This window comes from Pangasianodon hypophthalmus, chromosome 28, assembly GCF_027358585.1.
Source record: "Pangasianodon hypophthalmus isolate fPanHyp1 chromosome 28, fPanHyp1.pri, whole genome shotgun sequence".
Classification (NCBI taxonomy): Eukaryota; Metazoa; Chordata; class Actinopteri; order Siluriformes; family Pangasiidae; genus Pangasianodon; species Pangasianodon hypophthalmus.
This window is the reverse complement of record NC_069737.1, coordinates 9888967-9910094: the sequence shown is the minus strand read 5'-3', so window position 1 is coordinate 9910094 and position 21128 is coordinate 9888967. Positions and strand designations below refer to the sequence as shown.

The window sequence follows — 21128 nt, the reverse complement described above, 5'->3', positions numbered from 1 at the left end:
GTGAATTTGGTAGATGAAACAACTGTTAAATAACTGAACGTAGCTGGATAGTAAACATACACTGAGAGTGTAGCCAACTATTTGGATGATATCATGTAAATTAGGCAGCAGTGTTTTTTCTTATGATGATACCTTTAAGCAACAGTGGATCTACATAACATAGCTAAACTTTGAGGCCAACATATTGTCTCCTTGGATGGTCCTCATCAGTGACATAGCTTCTGTCAAACTGGCTGTGGTGTCAATAGAGATCAATGAGGGTCTTATTCTCAGATTGTACACAGTTCAGCAGAGATCATGTTGAAAGTCTAGCCGTGGCATTGAGCTTGCTTGTCCAGAGAAAGCAGTAACTCTTATGACTATGTGTGGATAGGTTTCAGTGGGAATCATGTCAAATGTCCAGCCATATCCCTAGTTGAGGAAGCTTCATGGAAAAGATTGCAGAGAAAACCTTATGACTCAGTGTACACAGTTTCTTAGTGGAGCCTTTGTAATGTTAGAGACTGACTGAGATCAATATAGGGTCAGATAGAGTTGGAAACATGACTGTGAAGTTGATAATAGGAGAAAGTCTAACGCATAACTCTTAAAAAAATGTGAGCTTCCCAGATTTATACTGTTGAGTGAGGATGAGCGTTTCCCTACCTTTCCTCATTTGGTGCTGCAAATTGTTGTCACAAATTACATATTACATAACACTGGATAGTACTAGTGTCCTGTAAAGTTCCCGTATCCAGATGAAAAAAATATGTCCTTTGAGTGTAATTCTGTTTTGATAAAATGCCTTGGTCCTTTTCTAACTCACCAGAGTCCATAATGAGCCAGGTTTATCTTAATTACACCATATCTATGAGCTTGCTGTATGGTTTTAGGGTGTTTTATGTCTGTAACATGTATCTGGCAGGCAGAAAGCCAGGGTTTGTAAACAAGTGTCAAGAGTACCAAAGTCGCTCTGACCCTGTGTCCAGTTTTCTTGGAGTGCTTTTTAGCTGTACTATCATATATGAGGGCCATATATGATGCATCACTGACCAAGTACCTACTGCCTTGAGCTAGAAATAAATTCATTTTCTTAAATGGTAATAGGTGAACTATGTGTTTTGGTATTAAAACAAACACAACACAATTGTGTATTGGCTACCAGATCCTCTTATTATAAAGGTTAATATCCACAAAGGCAAACAGAAAAATGAATATAACTTTACAGCAACGAAAGCACACTTTCGCAAGGTCAATTTGGTGCTGACCACCAGTTCCCACATTAATGAACTAGTTCACCTGTCAGTTGACCGCAGTAAGCCAGAATATTTTGCATTCTCAAACATGAGGGTACAATGGATATAAAAAATTCTACACCCCCTATTAAAATGGCAGGTTTTTGTAAAGTTAAATCGTGTCTTTTCCCACCTTTAATGTGCAATTGCAAAGTATACAAATAAAGTGAAAAACAATCAGAAACTTTTATAGGGGAAGAAAAGAAATATAAATAAAAAAAAACTTACAATAAGCTGGTTGCATAAGTGTGCACACCCCTAAACTAATACTTTGTTGAAGCACCTTTTGATTTTATTACACCATTCAGTCTTTATGGGTAAGAGTCTATCAGCATGACACATCTTGAATTGACAAAATATTCCCAGTCTTTCTTGCAAAAGCATTATAGATGCGTCAAGTTGTGAAGGGAAACTCCTGCGCACATCTCGTTTCAGATTACCCCCCAGATTTTTATTTGGATTCAGGTCTGGGCCCTGGCTAGACCATTCAAAAACACTGATCTTCTTTTAGTTAAACCATTCCTTTGTTGAATTGGATGTATGCGTTGGATCATTGTCATGCTGAAAGGTGAAATTCCTTTTCATCTTCAGCTTACTAGCAGACAGCTGAATGTTTTGAACTAAAATCGACTGGTATTTGTAGCTATTCGTTATTCCCTCCACCTTGATAAATGCCCCTTTTCTTCTAGCTGAAGAAAAGCAGCCCTAAAGCATGATGCTGCCACCAGCATGCTGCACAGTGAGTATGGTGTTCTTTTGGTGATGAGCTGTTTTTTTTTGGTGCCAAACATACCTCTTGGAGTTATGGAATTATTATATCTTTTGGAATTGGTCTCATCAATGCATTACACATTCTACCACATGGTTTGGGGTGATTTAGGCAGGCTTGGATGTTTTTTGCGAGAAAGGGTTTCTGTCTAGCCACCCTACCCCATAGCCCAGATATGTGAAGAATACAAGAGATTGTTGTCACACGCAGAGAGTAATTAGTACTTGTCAGATATTCATGCAGCTCCTTTAATTTTGCCATAGATCTCTTGACAGCCAAATTTTGGAGGGATGTTCTTGGTAATGTCACTGTGGTGCCCCATTTTCTCCACTTGTTGATGATGGCCTTCACGGTGTTCCATGGTACATCTAATATTTTGGAAATTTTTTTATACCCCTCTACTGATTGATATCTTTCGACAAGTGAGATACCATACCTGCTTTGTAAACTCTTTGCATGAGACCATGACAAAAGACCATGGCTTCAGCAGTCAGATGAAACCAGGAAGAGGTCAAGAAAATCCTACAGAAACGGTTGGTCTTTAAAAAACTGCCATTTTACAGGGGTGTGTAGACTTTTTTTATCCACTGTAAATCTGTGACCACTCATGGATACAGTCCCTTTCCTTAACACACACTGCACATTAATGCTTTCATCCTCCTCTAACACATGCAAAACATTTCACACAAAGGAGCAGCCTTTGGGAGTAGCAACCGAAAACAGATCAATCCCCCCCACCACCCGACGGGCTCCTGAACTTTTTCCTATTCCCTGTATGCATTTCTTTGCAATGTCTCAGTTGCACCGATTTCTATTTGACAGTTAAAATGATTAATAATGCTCCTAAAATGAGCACGGTGTCGGGCACGGTGTAATCTTTAAAATGTAATTTGTGTCTGAGTGAGAGAGACAAAGATCACTTAATGCCATTGTACTCTATTACTTTCATTTTGTTTTTGTCTAAAATGTTCACCTTTTTTTGGTTGTGTTCAGTAGTGAGTTTTGAATCAATGTTCGTATGGCATTTTAATGGCTTGTCAATGATACCATGACAATTTAACAGTTTCTATCTTTAGAATAATTTAACTAACAAACAGCTGCCCATTGACTGAACACCACTGAAAGTGGTGAGTTATCAAAAATGTGAAGAAAGGCTTTAAATGTACAAAAGCATTTAATACACAAAGTAGTAAATACATAAATGAATCAAATACAGGAATTTTTACCCTTGCTGCATATTGTTACTAGGCAACCAGGATTCTGATCTTGCCTGCATGATGGAGTAAAAATGTTTGTCAATTTTAGGCAAAATCTCCTGCTTCTCTTCTACTTTTGAACATAAAAGTAGAAAGTAAAGCTGTAGATACAGCTCTATAAAAGAGGGACAGGGTCACTTTCTTTGTATTTCAGGAGGGAATTCATTCGCTTGAGAGGACACAGCCTAGGAGAGGATGAGATGATGTGCCTTGAATGGAGAGTAGATGCCTCTGTTGTACTGGACCACAAACAAACAAAAGGAAGAAACTGCTATTTTTGGGCCAATGAACAAATTGGGAACGGATAGGAAAAGAAATTAGAATTGATACTTCACTCCCTGTATTTAACCTGCATTCACAAACATAGATATTCTGGGTTGAAATTAATCATTAATTTTAAATGTAAAGCAAAGATTTTAGGGAGGAAATGTTTAGGTTATATAACATTTACCGCAGCAGAAATGACTAGCACACTGCTTCACACTTCCAGTAAAGAAAATTAAAAAGAAAGGCACAGAGGGCTTATTAATCAAGAATACCACCCTCTGATTGAAATAGAGCTCAAAAGCACAAGACTGCCTTGCTCAGATCTAACTGGCAAACTGTCTTAGATCTTCACCAATCAGCCTTATCATGTCTTGCGTGTATCTTATATGTCAGCCTTCTCATCTAGTATAAATGTTACAGTGACAAAAATGTAACTGACTCATAAAATAAATCACAGTTACTGGTGGAACAAATAACTGATTCTTAGAACAACTGACAATCTTTTCTTGAAGGATTCTGTGTAAATGTCATAAACAGACTTACATGGGCTAATTTCACCATTTGAATACCTCAAATTATTTATGACATTTATGTATCCAAAGGGAAAATATAATTATCAAATTCCAACAGGCATAATCGGGTCCTGCTTTTTATGTGGCTAAATCTTAAGTGATGTATGCATATAAAGTGAACAGAAAGGCATTTGGGATTCAGTCTGTGCTGACGGGAGCTGATATGTAGGCTATATTTTGCAAAACTTATATCTTCTCAAGTGAAATGCAGATGACCATTGTAGCCAGTCTGAGTGGGTCTTCATCCCTCAAAATGCCATCCACATCCCATTGCCAAAACTCTCTGGCAAGCAAAATAAATGAAGATTTTTACCCTCCAGTCCATTTTTGTCAGTTGGCTTACAGTGGTCCTTCACCTACTAGCTTTGCCCTTAAGTGGCAGCCTGTCAGCTCCTGCTAGCAGATCACTTCTACACTTCCTACCAAACCATTAATCTAAATTAGTGTTCTGACAAAGCGTCAAAACACTGAGGCCGAAAGATGATGTATGCTGCTAGGAACCCCATTCATTACATCATACAATAAAGACAGGTGAGAAGATAAAAAGACCATACAAAGTGTGTACTGTTATAATGATAAAGGAATCAAAAGTCTTTCAAACCATGAAAATCAGCAGTGTTAATCTCATGAAGAAATTTACTGATGACAAAGTCTGTTTTTTAAATTTTATCAACAGTAAGGAGGACAGTGTTTAAAGCTGAGTCTGCCAGTCTCCTTCAGTGCCGTTTGCCTTGAATCTCCAGGGTTGGGGTTCAATTCTTGCCTCTGCCCTGTGTGAAAAGTAACCCTGTAACCAGCTCTCAGGCATGCAGAATGAAGGTACTCAAAAAGATATCTGTTGTAAAGAATGCTGATTTAATTTATTTCGTTATTTGTGGTGCACCAGTAAACATAAAAGCCAGTATTCACTGGCTATCTCACTAAGTGAAACACTCAGATGATAAGTTCATTTTGTTTACTGTGTTTGTGTGAAGTGAGTCATTTTTAATGTGTGGAATTGACTTAAAAATTCAGAGATATAGCACAGTTAATTGACTCAGATGACTTCGCTACTTGTGGCAATGCTAGTCTCCAACACTGCATAATGCACATTCTGATCTTCATAAATGCATTATTAACTCAGGACATTAATTATAAATAAAATACCCTGAAGCCAAATAAAAGAAATAGCATGTAAACAAGTTTGGCCTAATTGCATGAGTTGTGTTATGAAATAAGAAAACACTGATCTTGTAGACCAGTGGTGCTCCACCTTTTTTCAGCCATGGACCCCTGGCATATTCTGACTGATCCTTGAAGACTACCCACATAATATGTATATATTAATATATAATTATAATGTATATAATGTATAATACATAAGTAGTCTGCACTACACATTTTCCAACAGGTGTCTAATTTTCAGTTCAATCTTAGATTTGATATACTGCCTAATATTCACATTGCTTTAAGATTGTACATTGTTGTACACTGACATTAACATTTCACATTACATGACATACACATTTCATTTTACCCATCAATGTTAAACTTGAGTTTCTGCAGCCGGAGATAAACAGTAAAATGTTCACTTACACTTAATTTGATTATCACTCTGAATTAACATTTGTTTATTTAACCTATCAGTGTTGGACACAATGCAAACCTTGCACTAATAACGACACAGTGAACATAGATCGAGGGCACTCCAAAACAAGCAAGCTAAGCTACATTACTGAGAGTGTTGTGAATGCACATGACTAAGCATATAGGCTAATTTACAAAACCTGTCTGTGGCTTTTCTGAAATGTAATGGGCCTAAAAATACCACTTATACATGCAGTATTTTAAATATATTTTTAGAACCAATATCACAGACCTCTAATTATGTAATTATGCCATGGACCACAAGGGGTCCGCGGACCCCTATCTGAGAAACACTGTAGACTAATAATTACTTTGACCCCATTTTCTGTCATTTTCCACCCATCAAGTTGTCATACAAACTACACACTTTTTGGACAAAGTGGCACATTATAATGTTTTCTGATAGGGCAAGAAAGATTAATAATTATGACTATAAATGTGAGATAGAGTTGGACAAATGGCAGTGAAAAGCAAAGTTTTGTTACTAAGACACAACTAAAAGTGGGTAATATAATGTTGAGGCTGTTGCTTTTTACTGTAGGGCTACAAGGCTCAGTGATTAAAGGTAAGTGCAACTGTTTTTGTTATATATTTAAAGTATTACAAACTGTTCAAACAGTGAGAATTGTGTTAAAATCACTAATAAGCAAACAAAATGTTGTTTTTTTTTGAAGTTAAATCAAAATAAGAGTCTTTTGTAAGATGTTAAATAAGAACCGTCAATGGTATTCCACATGTTCAAGATTTATAACAGAAATCAGAAGAAACAATTACGCATTTTAGTGTTCAACTCTCATTCATCTGGAGAATTTTTTTTTAAAAAACATGACTACAAAGGGAAACATCCCCATGCTGCTGGAAAAAGCCTGAGTTATTACAGATAAAACTAGACTGTAGTGCTGAATGGAACGCAGTGAAGTAAATACGCCCACAGACAGAAAACTTTTTGGTAATTCACACAACAGGGTTATTTGTTTAATACTGGTCACTTTATTAGGAGTACCTGCACATTCACACATTCATGTAGCAGCAAAGCAATATATAAAATCACGCAGATACAGGTCAAGAGCTTCAGTCAATGTTCAAACCAAACATCAGAATAGGAAAAAATGTGATCTCAGTGACTCTAACTGTGGCATGGTTGTTGGTGCCAGACAGGCTAGTTAGAGTATTTCAGAAACTGCTGATCTACTGAGATTTTCACATACAACAGAGTCCCTTAGTTTACACAGAATGGTGTGGAAAACAAACAAAAAAAACATTCAGTGAGTAGCAGTTTTGTGGGCAAAATCATGATCCAAGGCCATGTTTGTGCCAACAGTTAAGGCTGCTGGTGGTGGTGTAATGGTGTGGGGCATGTTTTCATGGCATACATTGGGCCCCTTAATACATTTACATTTACAGGATATAGCATATCCCCTTATTCAGAGCGAATTACAAAAGTGCTTTGTAGTCTCTATAAAAAATATCCTCATGCTAGTTCATTAGGTCAGGGACTAAAAATACCAACTGAGCACCGTTTGAATGCCACAGCCTACCAGAGTATTGCTGCTGACCATGTGCATCCCTTTATGGCCACAATTTACCCATTTTATAATGGCTACTTCCAGCATGATAATGTGCAATGTAACAAGTTATCTCAAACTAGTTCCATGAGCAATGAGTTCAGTGTATTTTAATGGCCTCCCCAGTCACTAGATCTGAATCCAACAGAGCACCTTTGGGATGTGGTAGAATAGGAGACTAGCAGGAACACCTTGTGGAATCCATGCCATAAAAAATTGAGGCTGTTCTTGGAGCAAAGGGGGTCTTAACCTGTATTAGTATGGTGTTTGTGATAAAGTGCCCGGTGAGTGTATATTCCCATAATACACAAAATGTGACCAGAGGCTGCTCTCCTGTCTTGCATTTATAGACCTGTGATGTTGCATGCACAATACTGTGTCACCAAGCTGTAGGAATAGATGAGCTCTTGGAAGCCACCTTCTTCCTCAGTCTTCTTGTGAGGGCGAAGGAAATGAGCAGGCTAGCCAATGGGAGGTGAGTGCACACGGGTGACTCAGGTGCAGAATGCCAAGTGAGAGCAGTGAGATGAAGCCTCAAATAAGTCAGAACGACAAGCCAGAGGGGCATGCTAAATATAGCTTGGGATGGTGAATGGTAATGATAAATTTCATACAAAACTAGCTTAACAGGCATTTTAATATCTATGGTAGGGTTTTCTGTTCCTTTTTTACTCTATAAATCATGACTTTAAATACATAATTCATTTGTCAAAATGGATGAATAATTTCCAGTGGACAAATGTTTTGATACTGTCTTTTTAACCAAAAATTAAATTCTTCATTTAATTACACGCCACTAATCTATATGTCTAGGTGTATGTTGGTTTAAGCCGTTTTTGCCATCATCAATGCTTTTAATTTCACGTTGACTAAGCATTTTATCTGAACTTAATTGACATCTTCAGACACACAACTCATATGTCAGGAGCTCACATACTGATATTTGATTTTCAATAAGTCAATACAAGGAGCATTAGCTAAAAGCCAGCTTCATTCTGAAACATCATATGTTTATGTTGCTAGCAAGTGGGTATTAATGATAATACAATGAAACAAGGGCCAGAATTGGCAGGGTAGCTTTAACTATAAATCTTCCTTTATTTGCTGCTATAAAGACATTAAAGTACCAACTAATCTTTCATCCTGGTTCCCTGCTAGTTCAAAAACAGTGCGGCACAAAAACATCAGCAATAACAGCCAATTAGCATACTGTATGCAATTAACAACTAGTGTATTTATCTCCATTTTATTTCAAAATAATCTGCAACTATGGCAAATGCATTAAAATGCCCACTGCATTAAAATGACACTGCAATAGGGATGGCTATTTTAACTACTTTTACTATCACCACTGTGGCCCAGGTTTGATTCCTGGCTAGGGAACCGTGTGCAAGCATGCACTCTCAGTGCCGGTCCCAAGCCCGGATAAAACTTGAGGAGGGTTGTGTCAGGAAGGGCATCCAGCATAAAAACTGGGCCAAATCAAATATGCGGACCAATGATCCGCTGTGGCGACCCCTAACGGGAGCAGCTGAAAGAGGAACAACAACAACATTCATATAATAGTTTTTGATAGCAATCACATTGTTGTGTGACCCCCACATTTAAGGCATTTATTTGATGCCACCATAGTAAGCATATGCTTCCAGTTCAAAATCACAGTGGAAATTTATTTTACATATTCACACAAACTAGGATCTTCCATCTTCCATGGGTAATCCCATCACTGGAAAAATGTGACAAAATGCACAGTAGTTATGACACGGTATGTAATTTTCTTTTAACCTGTTGTGTATTTCTCTGTAACATGTGTGCATTTATAGCATAATGATAAATTAAATTAGAGTGTGTGCCGCTACAAAAGGAAGGCATTATAATTTAACAGTATGCATGCCAACATTAATATAACAGTGCATTAATATAACAGTGCAACACAAACATAGACTCAGTTTTTGACTGCCAATGACCATTAAGTTTAATAAAACAAGGATTGTCTCAGTTTGAGAGAACTCAAGAGCAGGTGCATGTTTATGAATATTTGTGATGTGACAAGGTTTATGTGAATCCATAATTTTCCTCAATGTTATATAGCAGTGGTGGCTGATCCATAGTGGCAGGTAGGACAGAGTCATACAACAAATTTTCGTCTTCATGTCTTCATTCACAATCCCATACATTTCAAATTCCTTTGAAATACTAATTACCTCTTTTGAGTGACCAACAATAAAGAATAAATTCTATTTGACAGATAAAAGCTGATGTTCCATTTGCTTGCCTTTCTGGATGTTGCACAATCATCACTCCCACTGCCGCGTTATAGTTATTACTGTACCTAGTGGTCAAAATGGGAACTCCAAGAAGCACTAATAGAGGCCCACTAAATCATGCTGCCCCATGCTGAGGGGAGGAGGAGCAGACAGGACAGGACAGGCTTGGCAAGGATATCATTTTTATGCCATACTGGGCAAGATTAAAAATATTCTGCAGTCAGCAAAGTATTGTTTTATAGCAAATAATAGGAATGAAATGTAATAAATTTTTGCAAATCTAAGGCAAAGTCTAAGTGCATCCAGTGTGTCTATGATGGACAGAACCATTTCTATTGTAAGATATATTGCAACGATTGGGAGAGGGAAAGTAGGATTATGGAGAAGATAATGTCAATACACCACAAATGCATATTTTACCATGGTGACCTTCTTTGCGACAAAAGATTGAGAAAACTAAGAAAAACATGTCTCACTTTTCCCGTGCCTGAATTTGGGCTTTTGTGTGGTTTATTTACATGTAATTGGAATGGAAGGCTTGCTGAAACCAGGCAACCCTGGTTATAAAATTATGTGAATGACATAGGGTCCATGCACTGAACAGTGACAAAGTTTTCAGAAGGATGGCCTATATTACACTGTTAAACTCTACATAGAGAGCTTGTATTTAACAAGTTTGAAATAACTACACCTTCAAACATTCACATTGTAATATACTTGGGCCAATGCAGCATGGCAATGTACCTTAGAGCAGGCTATTGTGGCTAAACAAAAAGGTTGAACTGACTGTCTGCTAGCTACTTTGATGCATCACATAGTTTCTACTGCACTGAGACAGTGCCCTCTTCCCTGAGCTCAACAAAATCACAGGAAATCCCAAAAAATGTGTTCTAGCAATCTAATTAACATATAATTAGATCATGCCAAAAAGCACTGCCAGCAACTTTGATAATATAATATATAGCAGTCTCAGATAGAACCTGAGACTGCTATATATTAGATTTTTTCCATCTAAAGCAATTACTGTAAATGAAACTATCACTGATTAGGGAATTAATGTACCGTGTGAGGCTAGCCCAGCCCAATACAGTTATGTACATCACCTATGTACATCAACCCTACCCCAGTTTGAAATTATTTCTGATCCCTATCTCATTTCTTTTAAAATCTCTTAGTCATAATATATGTACTCTGCCTTGTTCCTGTACAATTACGACGGCTACTCTACCCAGCTTTACTGAAAGCACACTCACACTCTTAATCCGACCACTCATGAGTTAAAATATAAATTACATCAAATTAAACTGCATGAAAGAGTCTTATTAACAGTAGAAAGCTTCTTACTGCTAATAGACCAGCATAATTCGCGTATTTAATACAGTAGCGTAGTTAACTAGCAAATAGACATTCACTGAAGCACAGATACCGTGTGTAGTGGTAATGACGAATTTAAAGTCAGAGAACCTAATTATATATCGATCAATATAAGCACATCAGTGGGGAGATTAAAATCCTTTACCCATATCAATCATAATGAACTCTTCCAACATAGGAACTGATTCCCATCTCAAAATAATCAACATTACATTCACTACCTATGAATTTGCTTAACAAAATACTAACAGAAGAAATTTAAGCTCTGTTCAAAGTTGTAAACTCCTCCCTTAGCATCAACTATGTACTTAAATCTTTAAACTGCCAGTTGTCAAACCACTAATTAAAAAACTTGACCCTGACCAGTGTCAGCTGTCAAACCTCAGACCAGACTTTCAAACCTCCTCTTCATCTCCATGATACTAGAAAAAGGTTGTAGCTCAGCAGCTAAGTCACATACATTATCACATACATTAAATATTTCAGTCAGGATTTAGGCCTCATCACATCAAATAATACTGAGATAGCACTGGTTAAAAAAGTAAATGACCCACTAGGGGTGCATATCAGTGCAGCATTTGAAATGACAATATTCATCCAGAAATTTAAGGGAATTTTTAAAAAATCCTGGTCTCATCTGACTGAATGTTATCAGTTTGTAAAGGGTAACTGTAATTTATGCATACCAAAGCAAAATTTGGCATTCTACAAGGCTCAGTTCTAGGGCTTTTTTCCCCAGTATGCACTACCACCTAATCATGGTATAGGCTTCCACTGCTAGCCTGATGACACACTGGATAGCCTGTCAGGTATATCATGTGAAGCAGTGAAAGACTTTGGTTTAATAATTGACTGTAGTCTCACATTTGAAGCTCATGTAGGACATTACTAGTGAAGCTATTTAAAAATCTCAGAAATATTTCTAGGCTAAGAAATATAACACTGTTACATAATGCATACATACTAGTTCACGAATTTATTATTATTAAGGATAGCCTATTGTAATGCCCTGAGGACTGGATGTTCCAGTAGATGAACAAAAAGGCTCCAGTTAGTCCGGAATGCTGCCGACAGAATGCTAAATAGAACCAGAAAGTTTGAACATATAACCCCTATTGTATACACACTACAAGCCTTCCAGTTAGTGTTCAGGACTCAGACAGTCTCACTGTTTATGTCTAGGCTGAAAACTCATTCATTTAGTCAGGCATTTTGTTAAATAGCTCTTCTCTGCAGTAAAGGTGCAGATCTGGGGGCTTGTGGGCATAGATCATTATAGCAAACTGGCATGTTTTTTTTTATATGGTGTGTCCCCCTCTACCTTTATGCGATCACTCAGGTTTTATGTCCATCCCAGGACTCTTATTCACAATGTGCTCATAGCAAGCATAATTTCAACACACTTGGTACTGTTTGCATTTTCTTTTTACAACTGTATAATGTAATGAACATAATGAATACATCCGGTGTCACCCAGAAGATAATGGGTTTTCTTTTGTGTCTGATTCCTCTCAAGGTTTTTTCTCAAGGTTTTTTCTTTTTGCTACTGCCACCTCTTGCATTATGGATCTATATCTACATTTACATCTAGTGCTCTGACTCTACATTTTGAAAGCTGCTTTTCTAATAGCTGCTAATATTAATAGATAAAACTGAAACAAATTGTAAGATGGACAGTACAACCACATTTGTATCCTTAGTTCTTTATAGTCCCAATAAAACTTATAAAATAATAAGTAATCGATCTTTATTTGTATAGCACTTTTCTAAACCTTAGTTACAAAGTACTTCACAATAAATAATAAACCACAAAATAAAACACATAAAACAATAAAAGTATACATAAAATGGCAACAGTATGACAAAAGATAATAAAAAAATTAAATAACAAAAAACTACTAGTAGGAGCAATTAAAAGCAAGAGTGATAAGGTTTAAAAAATAAAGTTTAAGACATTTCTTAAAGATGCTCACTGAATCTGATCACCTAATGACATGAGGACAGACTATTCCAAAGTATAGAAGCATAGACAGCATAGTCTATGCGAGGAAGCATTTGTTGGAAGACCTAAGAGACCTCACAATGAGACAGCAATTCAGACATACATTCATTAGCTTCTCCACGCAATTTCTGATACACTAGCAGTTCAAAATTAATCCTAAAATTCACCTTTAAGCAGTGAAGCGAGTCAAGGATTGGTATGAGGTGGTGGTGACTCAATGGTAAAGGCTTTAGGCTACTGATCAGAAGGTTGTGAGTTCAACTCCTGGTGCTGCCACTTTTAGGCCCTTGATCAAGGCCCATAACCTTCCTCTGCTCAGCTCAACTGGAAGTTGCTTTGGATAAAAGCATCTGCCAAATGAGTACATGTAAATGTGCTCCCTGCGTTTGGTCTTCATAAGAAGATGAGCTGCTGCCTTCTAGACTAAATGGAGATGAGTGAGAGCTATTTGACCAAGGCAAGCAAACAAAGAATTGCAGTAATTCCAGATATGATAACATGAATAACTTTCTCCATGAATAATATGCTCAAAGGACAATGCATATTTAATCTTAGCAATATTTCCTAAATAGATAAAGTAGGATTGAACGACCTTTCGCATCACAAAATTTAAAGAAGGAATAATATCCTTAAATAAAATAGTGTTCATATTTTGGACAAAAAATTAATTTAAAATTAATATTTTAAAAAAGTTTAAAATTAGATGCCAAGGTAACAAAGCCTATCTGCAATTCCCCAGACCTATTACCAGGGTCAATTACAAAGATTTCTGTTTTATCTTAATTTAACTGAGAGTGTTACAAGATATCCTGTCATTTTTGGCTAAATAAAAAACAGCTAAATATGATAACTTACTGAAATTGTCACATTTTACAGACAAGTACAACTGTTTCATATCAGCATAAAACTAAAACAAGATATTAAAATGCTAAATGAAAATACCTAGCGTAAACATAAAAGCAAAAATAACATGAAGAGAGGAATGGATCCCTGAAGCACTCAACAGGTAAAGGCAGCAATAGAGGACACCTCATGCCCAACAAAAACAGAGAATTCCCTATCAGATAAATAAGATAAAACCAATTAAGAGCAGTCCCCAAAATACCAACTCACTGACTAAGATTATTAATCAAAATGCCATCAACTGTGTCAAAGCATGCACTAATTTCTAACAATATCAGAATAGGGGCCTCTGGAGCATTAAAATGTCATCTAATACTCTTAACAACCAGACTGATGCCGTTGCCCCTAGTGCTGATCAGCTGAACAGCAGGCACTTTCTCTGAAATCTTAGAAATAAAAGGTCATTTGGAGATGGGTCTAAAATAATTGCATATAATTGGATCAAGGCTAAGATTTTAAGAAGAGGCTGAACACTTGCTAACTTAAAGTAGTCTGGAACCTGAATAACCTGAAGTTAAAGAATCATTCACAGTAGCCAGTCCATAGGGACAGATAGTTCCTAATACAGTCTTCAGAAAAAGGATGCATGGATGATATCCTAACAGCTAGAAGAACACGCTCAATTAAATCCTTTCAAAAAAAAACTGGGTGTACATTGACTTTGAGGAGCAGAGTAAAGTTGGAGATACAGCCATATGAATACGGGAGGATGTAATGTCAGCTAATGTCACTAATCCTGTCCAAAGCCATCGGTTCTGTTTATTGGCACCAATTAACTTACTAATATAAACACCTCTTGCCTCCCTAACCCCTGTATTATAGGAAACCAATAAATATTTCAAGCGTAGGTATTGAACCTGAACATGGTGTATTTCTATTTAAGATCAGTGCACTTACATCCTCTCTTTAAACTTATTATTTCACTGTTCAACCGACTGTTTTGAACTAGTCTTAAAAGAAGTACCTTTAGCTAATATTGAAGAATACAGACTATTAAATCAGCTACCCAAATCATTGATATGTTGAGTTCTTTGTGCACACTGCTCAGTGAAAACACATGAAAATCTGACAACAAAAACAACTGTCTAGAGTTAACGATTAAAGAAAAAGTTTAAAAAAACAAAACAATGCATTTGTGGTCATTTGTAGTAGATCAGAACATTCAGTTTAAAACAACCATATGGTTTCAGAGGACGATAATTAATACACAAAACTGGTTCAAAGGTTCAAAGTTCACCTAGGGTGCCTGGAGCCAGTGCTTAATTTGTGCCTGTTGGAAAAGTACCTCTCAGATACACTGTAGAGTGTCTGCGTTTCAGAGCTTACTTTCGTCGACTCTGCACCTTTGCAGCTTTTTAAAATAAAAAACAAAATAGTAATAATAATAATAATAATAATAATAATAATAATAATAATAATAAACATACTGTTTATAATTTTAATGAAATTATTACTCTTTATGTATCAATGTTTCTACCAAAAATACATTCGGCTCATTTCCATAATGACCAATTAGTCATTAGCAATAGCATACTGACATTAGAAGTCACATTTGCACATGCTAGCCAATGCCATTTTTTTAAACATGGCACACAAGCAGCTTGTCTTTTCTTAAGGTAGAAAGCAAAAGGGACAAGTGACATTTCTCTTTATGAAACTTGTTGGTCACACCACTCAGAAAATTCAACTCTGTGCTATGGGTATGAGTATTTCAAACAGCATGGAAGGAGAGCCTCCTGAGCTACAGAAAATCTCTTAGTGCCGCTACATCAATGTATGTCTCCACCCTAATAGAATAAAAAAAAATCCTAGATTCTTATTTAATAATGTAGCAAAATTAACTAGGAAGACCATTACAGAAACATGCACACCATCAATATGTAGTAGTGATGACTTCGTGAGTTTTTTCAATGGCAAAATTGAAAATATCAGACTATAAATTTAAAACAAGACAATATGATGACTAACCCTGTAGATTACAATATAACTATATCAGATCAGCGATTAGAATGTTTTACTCCCCTCCGAGAGACCGAAATAATTTCATTAATTTCTTCATCAATATCATTAACTTGTAGGTAAGGGATCCAGTACACATGTTTCTTCAAACAGATAATACCAGAAACAATCAAACCTCTTCTAAAAATAATTAATTCTTTCCTTAAAACTGGCTATGTACCTAAATCTTTTAAACTAGCAGTTATGATTAAAAAACATGACCTCAACCCCTGTCAGCTGTCCAACTATAGGCCAATATCAAGCCTCTCCTTTATCTCAAAGATCCTAGAATAGGTTGTAGCACAGCAGTTATGCTCATACCTACAAAGGAATAACATTCATGAAATGTATCAGTCAGAATTTAGGCCTCATCATAGCACAGAGACAGTGCTGGTTAAAGTGGTAAATGACCTACTACTGGCCTCTGATCAGGGTTGTGTCTGTGCTGCTTGACCATAGTGCATCTTTTGACATCATTTATATTTCTATCCTCCTTGATAGACTAGAAAATGTTGTTGGAGTTAAGGAAATGCCCTCTCTTGGCTCAGGTCTTATTTGACTGATCATTATCAGTTTGTAAACGTAAATGGTGACTTCTCTACACACAAGGTAAAGTTTGGTGTTCCGCAAGGGTCTGTTTTAGGCCCAGTGCTTTTTTCTTTATATAGGCTACCACTCGGTTAAATTATTCATAAATATGGTGTTAGCTTCCACTGTTTTCATTTGAAGCTCATGTACATACTAGGATAGCCTTCTTTCATCTAAGAAATATTGCTAAGATAAGAAAATATAATGTCACTACACGATGCAGAAAAACTAGTTCATGATTCCGTTACCTCTAGGTTGGATTTCTCTCTCTCTCTCTCTCTCTCTCTCTCTGTCAAGCCACACATACTACTCCTGAGATATTAGTGATCCTGACCCCTTCTGCTCTCTGGACCTGCCTGACCCAGCCTGATGCCCTACTTCTGGTTGGAGTTCTCATCACTTGGAAACCACTTGCTGCTGCAGAGGATAGCCCCATATGGACAGCCTAAAGATATATGAGATTACTGTGGATGGTACCACTTAGAAACCATGAAGATGGCTTTGGACTGCAATTAATACAAACAGTTTTGCTATGATGGCTTAGGATTACAATTGCTATGACAGCTTTAGGACTGCAATTTGCCACAAACAGTTTTGCATGCAAGTCTCCATCAGTGAACAGCTGATAACTTGAACAAAATAGAAAACTGTATGAATTTCCTGGTTACACAATTGTACTTTTTGACCATGTAGTACACAGTTATAGAAGGGAATTATTTGAGGATGGGCTCCTTTCTGAGTCTGGATCCTCTCAAGGTTTCTTCCTCATATCATCTCAGGGAGTTTATCCTTGTCACCATCACCTCTGGCTTGCTCATTAAGGATAAAATCATACATTTGAAATGTATATCCTGAATCAATATATTTCTGTAAAGCTGGTTTGTGACAATGTCCACTGTTAAAAGCACTATGCAAATAAAATTGAACTGAATTGACTGAAGGAGAGTAGTCGATAAGTAGACAAGTTAAGAAAGTCTTTTTTTATTGATATCGGTATTTGCTATATTTCCATATTCATTTTATTCATGTTATGTTGTTTAAAAGGCATAACATTCTTTTTAGGACCCAGTGTTCTAAGCAAACTGTTTGTTGTAATGTTGATCACATATTGTGAAGCTTGACACATCAGAAATATGCAGTTAAATATGAATATGCAGAAATATGCAGACTCTGCATCACATAACCATACAATCATACTAACATCATACTAACACTGTTGGCCCTAGGGTTATATGATGCCTCTAAACATTTCTGTATTATGTGAAGCACTTGTAGCACTTTTGTGTGTGTACAGTAGGGTCCATAAATATTTGGACAGCGACACAATTTTCGTAATTTTGCATCTGCATACCAACACAATGGAATTGAAATGAGATGAGATGTGATTGAAGAGTAGACCTTCAGCTTTCAAGGATTTAACAAAAATATTACATTAACCATTTAGGAATTACAGACATTTTTTTACATGGCCTCTCCATTTTCACAGGCTCGAAAGTAATTAGACAAACTAACATAATTATAAATGTAAGAATTATTTTTAATACTTGGATGCAAATCCTTTGCAGTCAACGAGTGCCTGAAGTCTGGAACCCATGGTCATCACCAAATGACCATGCTCATGAGATGCTTTGCCAGGCCTTTCCTGCAGTCACCTTCAGTTGTTGCTTGTTTGTGGGTCTTTCTGCCTGCAGTTTTGTCTTCAGTAAATGAAAAGCATACTCAATTGGGTTGAGGTCAGGTGACTGACTCGGCCATTTAAGAACATTCTATTTCTTTGCCTTGAGAAGATGTATGTTTTGGGTCATTATCCATCTGTACTTTGAAGCACTGTCCTATCAGTTTTCCAGCATTTGACTGAATCTGAGCAGAAAGTATAGCTCAGATCAGCAGTCACATCATCAATAAACACCAATGACCCAGTTCCATTGGCAGCCATACATGTCCATGCCACAACACTGCCTCCATCATGTTTGGCAGATGTGGTATGCTTTGGATCATGAGCCCTTCCTTTCCTTCTCCATACGCTTTCATTCTGGTGCAAGTTAATCTTGGTTTAATCTGTACAAAGAAACTTGTTCCAGAACTAGGAAGGCTTTCTAGCTATGTCTAATCTGGCTTTTCTGTTTTTGAGTGTTACCAGTGGTTTGCACCTTGTCGTAAACCCTGTGTATTTTCATATGTACTTATGTAACTTGCAATTTTATATTTGTATTGTATATATTGTTATGTCTTTGTATTTGCACTACATTTGTTTTTATTAATACTAAAATTTTGTATCAATGTGGTTATGGCATGGCAATTTGCTACAAAAACAGATTCCCCTAGAAGGACATTAAAGTTGAAATGTTGAAAGTTGAAGTATTCACATTCATTAAGGCATCTCTTGATTGTAGACTTTGACAGTGAAACACCTTCCTCCACAAGAGTGTTCTTGACTTGGCTAGATGTTGTGAAGGGGTTTTTCTTCACCAAGGAAGGAATTCTGCAATCATCCATTTTAGTTGTCCTCTGTGGTCTTCCAGGTCTTTTGGTGTTGCTGGGCTTGTCAGTGCATTCCTTCTTTTTAGGAATGTACCAAACTGTTGATTTACCCAATCCCAGTGTTTCTGCTATCCCAGAGTTTTCTCTCCGATATGTCTGTTTTGTGTTTTCAGCCTAATGATGGCCTCCTTCACTTACATCGACACCTCTTTGGACCACATATTGAGAGTTCCCATGAACAGCAACCAAATGCAAATTGAACACTTGGACTCAACTCCAGACCTTTTATTCCTTAATCTGTCATTAAATAACGAGGAAACAGGTCACACCTGGCCATAAAAATGCTTACAAGTCAATTGCCCAATTACTTTTGAGCCTGTGAAAATGGAGGGACTATATAAAAAAATGGTTGTAATTCCTAAATATTGCAATGCAATATTTTTGTTAAAGCTTAAAGCCAAAAATGTACACTTTAATTACATCTTTGCTTCATTTCAAATCCATTGTAGTGGTGTAGAGAGGCAAAATTATTGTGAAAATTCTGTCACTGTCCAAATACTTATGGACCTGACTGTATGTTCCAGGACCTTTTTCCCTCGCTGCCCACTTGCTGGATTACTTCTCAGTTGGTGTTCTGGTACATCATGTTTTACAAATTAAGCACTGATTGCAGCACAATTAAGGGGAAAATTAAAAACAGCAGTAAGGCCACCTCCTAGACCAATGAGTTTTGGAGAGTTCTGCAGATATAATTCAATGATGTGAAGATTCTCACCAAGTTTAAGGCAAGGCTCAACTAAAATCAAGAAGCCCAACGCTGTGACGAAATGAAATTGCTCAAAATAAAAGTCTTATTAAACAGAGAGTGTACATTAATTAGCACCAGCATGTCAGCAAGACAATAGCCTACCCCGCTGCTGTTTGTGAGACACAGGACATTTTCCAAAAGTTGCACTTATTAATGCCTCCAGTTTGAAAATATGTTAAATAAAGCAAATTATGTTTAAAACCCTACCCTGAACTGGTTTCTTTTCTTTTTTTTTTTTGACTATAACAACATTTTAGGCTGTCTATGTAAGATAGGCTATTTATTTTTATTTTTAAAATGAAGTGAAGAACCATTCTACTTGAGAGTGTTTCACTTCTGCCATAATATCATTAAAGATGTATTATTGTAACTGGAGGCACACAGCACAGAGAGATAAATATTACGTGTCGTGACATCATTCCTATCTGAATGCACTGTGATTTATAGTTCTTGGCAATAACGTAAGGAAAACAGCCTTCAATTGTCCCAGCCTTGCAGTCCTTTTGGCTATTAAATGTTAAATGTCATCAGTGCTCTATTTGTGTGTGAGACCAACACATACAAAACTACACACGAAACTTTTAAACATACAGTATAACATGGTATAGCAGGTTTGGAAAAAAAAAAAAAACTCATTTCTTCTAACAAATTCATGGCTATGCTTTGCTGAGAAAGAGACTGTCTGAAATATAGACCAGTGTTGTCTATATTTATTGCATATTTTTGATGAAATATATCAGTGTTTCCCCTGCCATTATAACAAACTAAATAGCCTTATGTTATTTATCTTACACGACGGCACGTCATTTCTCTCTCTACATGTTCGCACGTTTACAATTCTCCTCTGCTCTGTATCGCACGCGGCGAAGTTCCGCCACACACACACAGATACGTGCGTGCAAACAGGTGAGCAGTACACTCCCACCAGCGGACAGAGAGCGCGCGTCAGAGAATATGTCGCATCAACCACCTGAAAAACAGACAAAAATATCTGCGTTTTTTAAACGCTTCCAGGTGGTGAAAATGGCAACACTCGCTCTCCTGCGAGTAGCAGCCGGAGTAGCTCTCCTGCTCCGAGTCAAAGTACAGGAGTCCGTCTGTCCAAACACCCCCCCCACCCCGCATCCGTCAGCCCGCCCCCCACCATACAGTTATTTAATATATATCATTTATAAAGTCTTTTTTAAAGTCTCATTTATAAAGTCTAAAGGTTTTTTCATTATGCAATTATGTTCAAACAGGGGTGGGTGTGCCCTCTGGAAAAACAATTATTTTAGTACACTGATAGGAGCTGTTAAGCCATAACTGAGAAATTAGGGTTTAAACTTGTACAAATTTTGCTGTCATGGAGGGGGGGATCTTTTGGTAGTGACTGAAA

At 36.9% G+C, this 21128-nt stretch overlaps 1 protein-coding gene across 3 annotated transcripts in view; it reads right to left on the bottom strand.

The window, feature by feature from the left end:
* adgrb3 (adhesion G protein-coupled receptor B3) overlaps positions 1–21128 on the bottom strand; it is a 207310-nt gene that overhangs the window by 137429 nt on the left and 48753 nt on the right. The gene's annotated exons all lie outside the window — the stretch shown is intronic.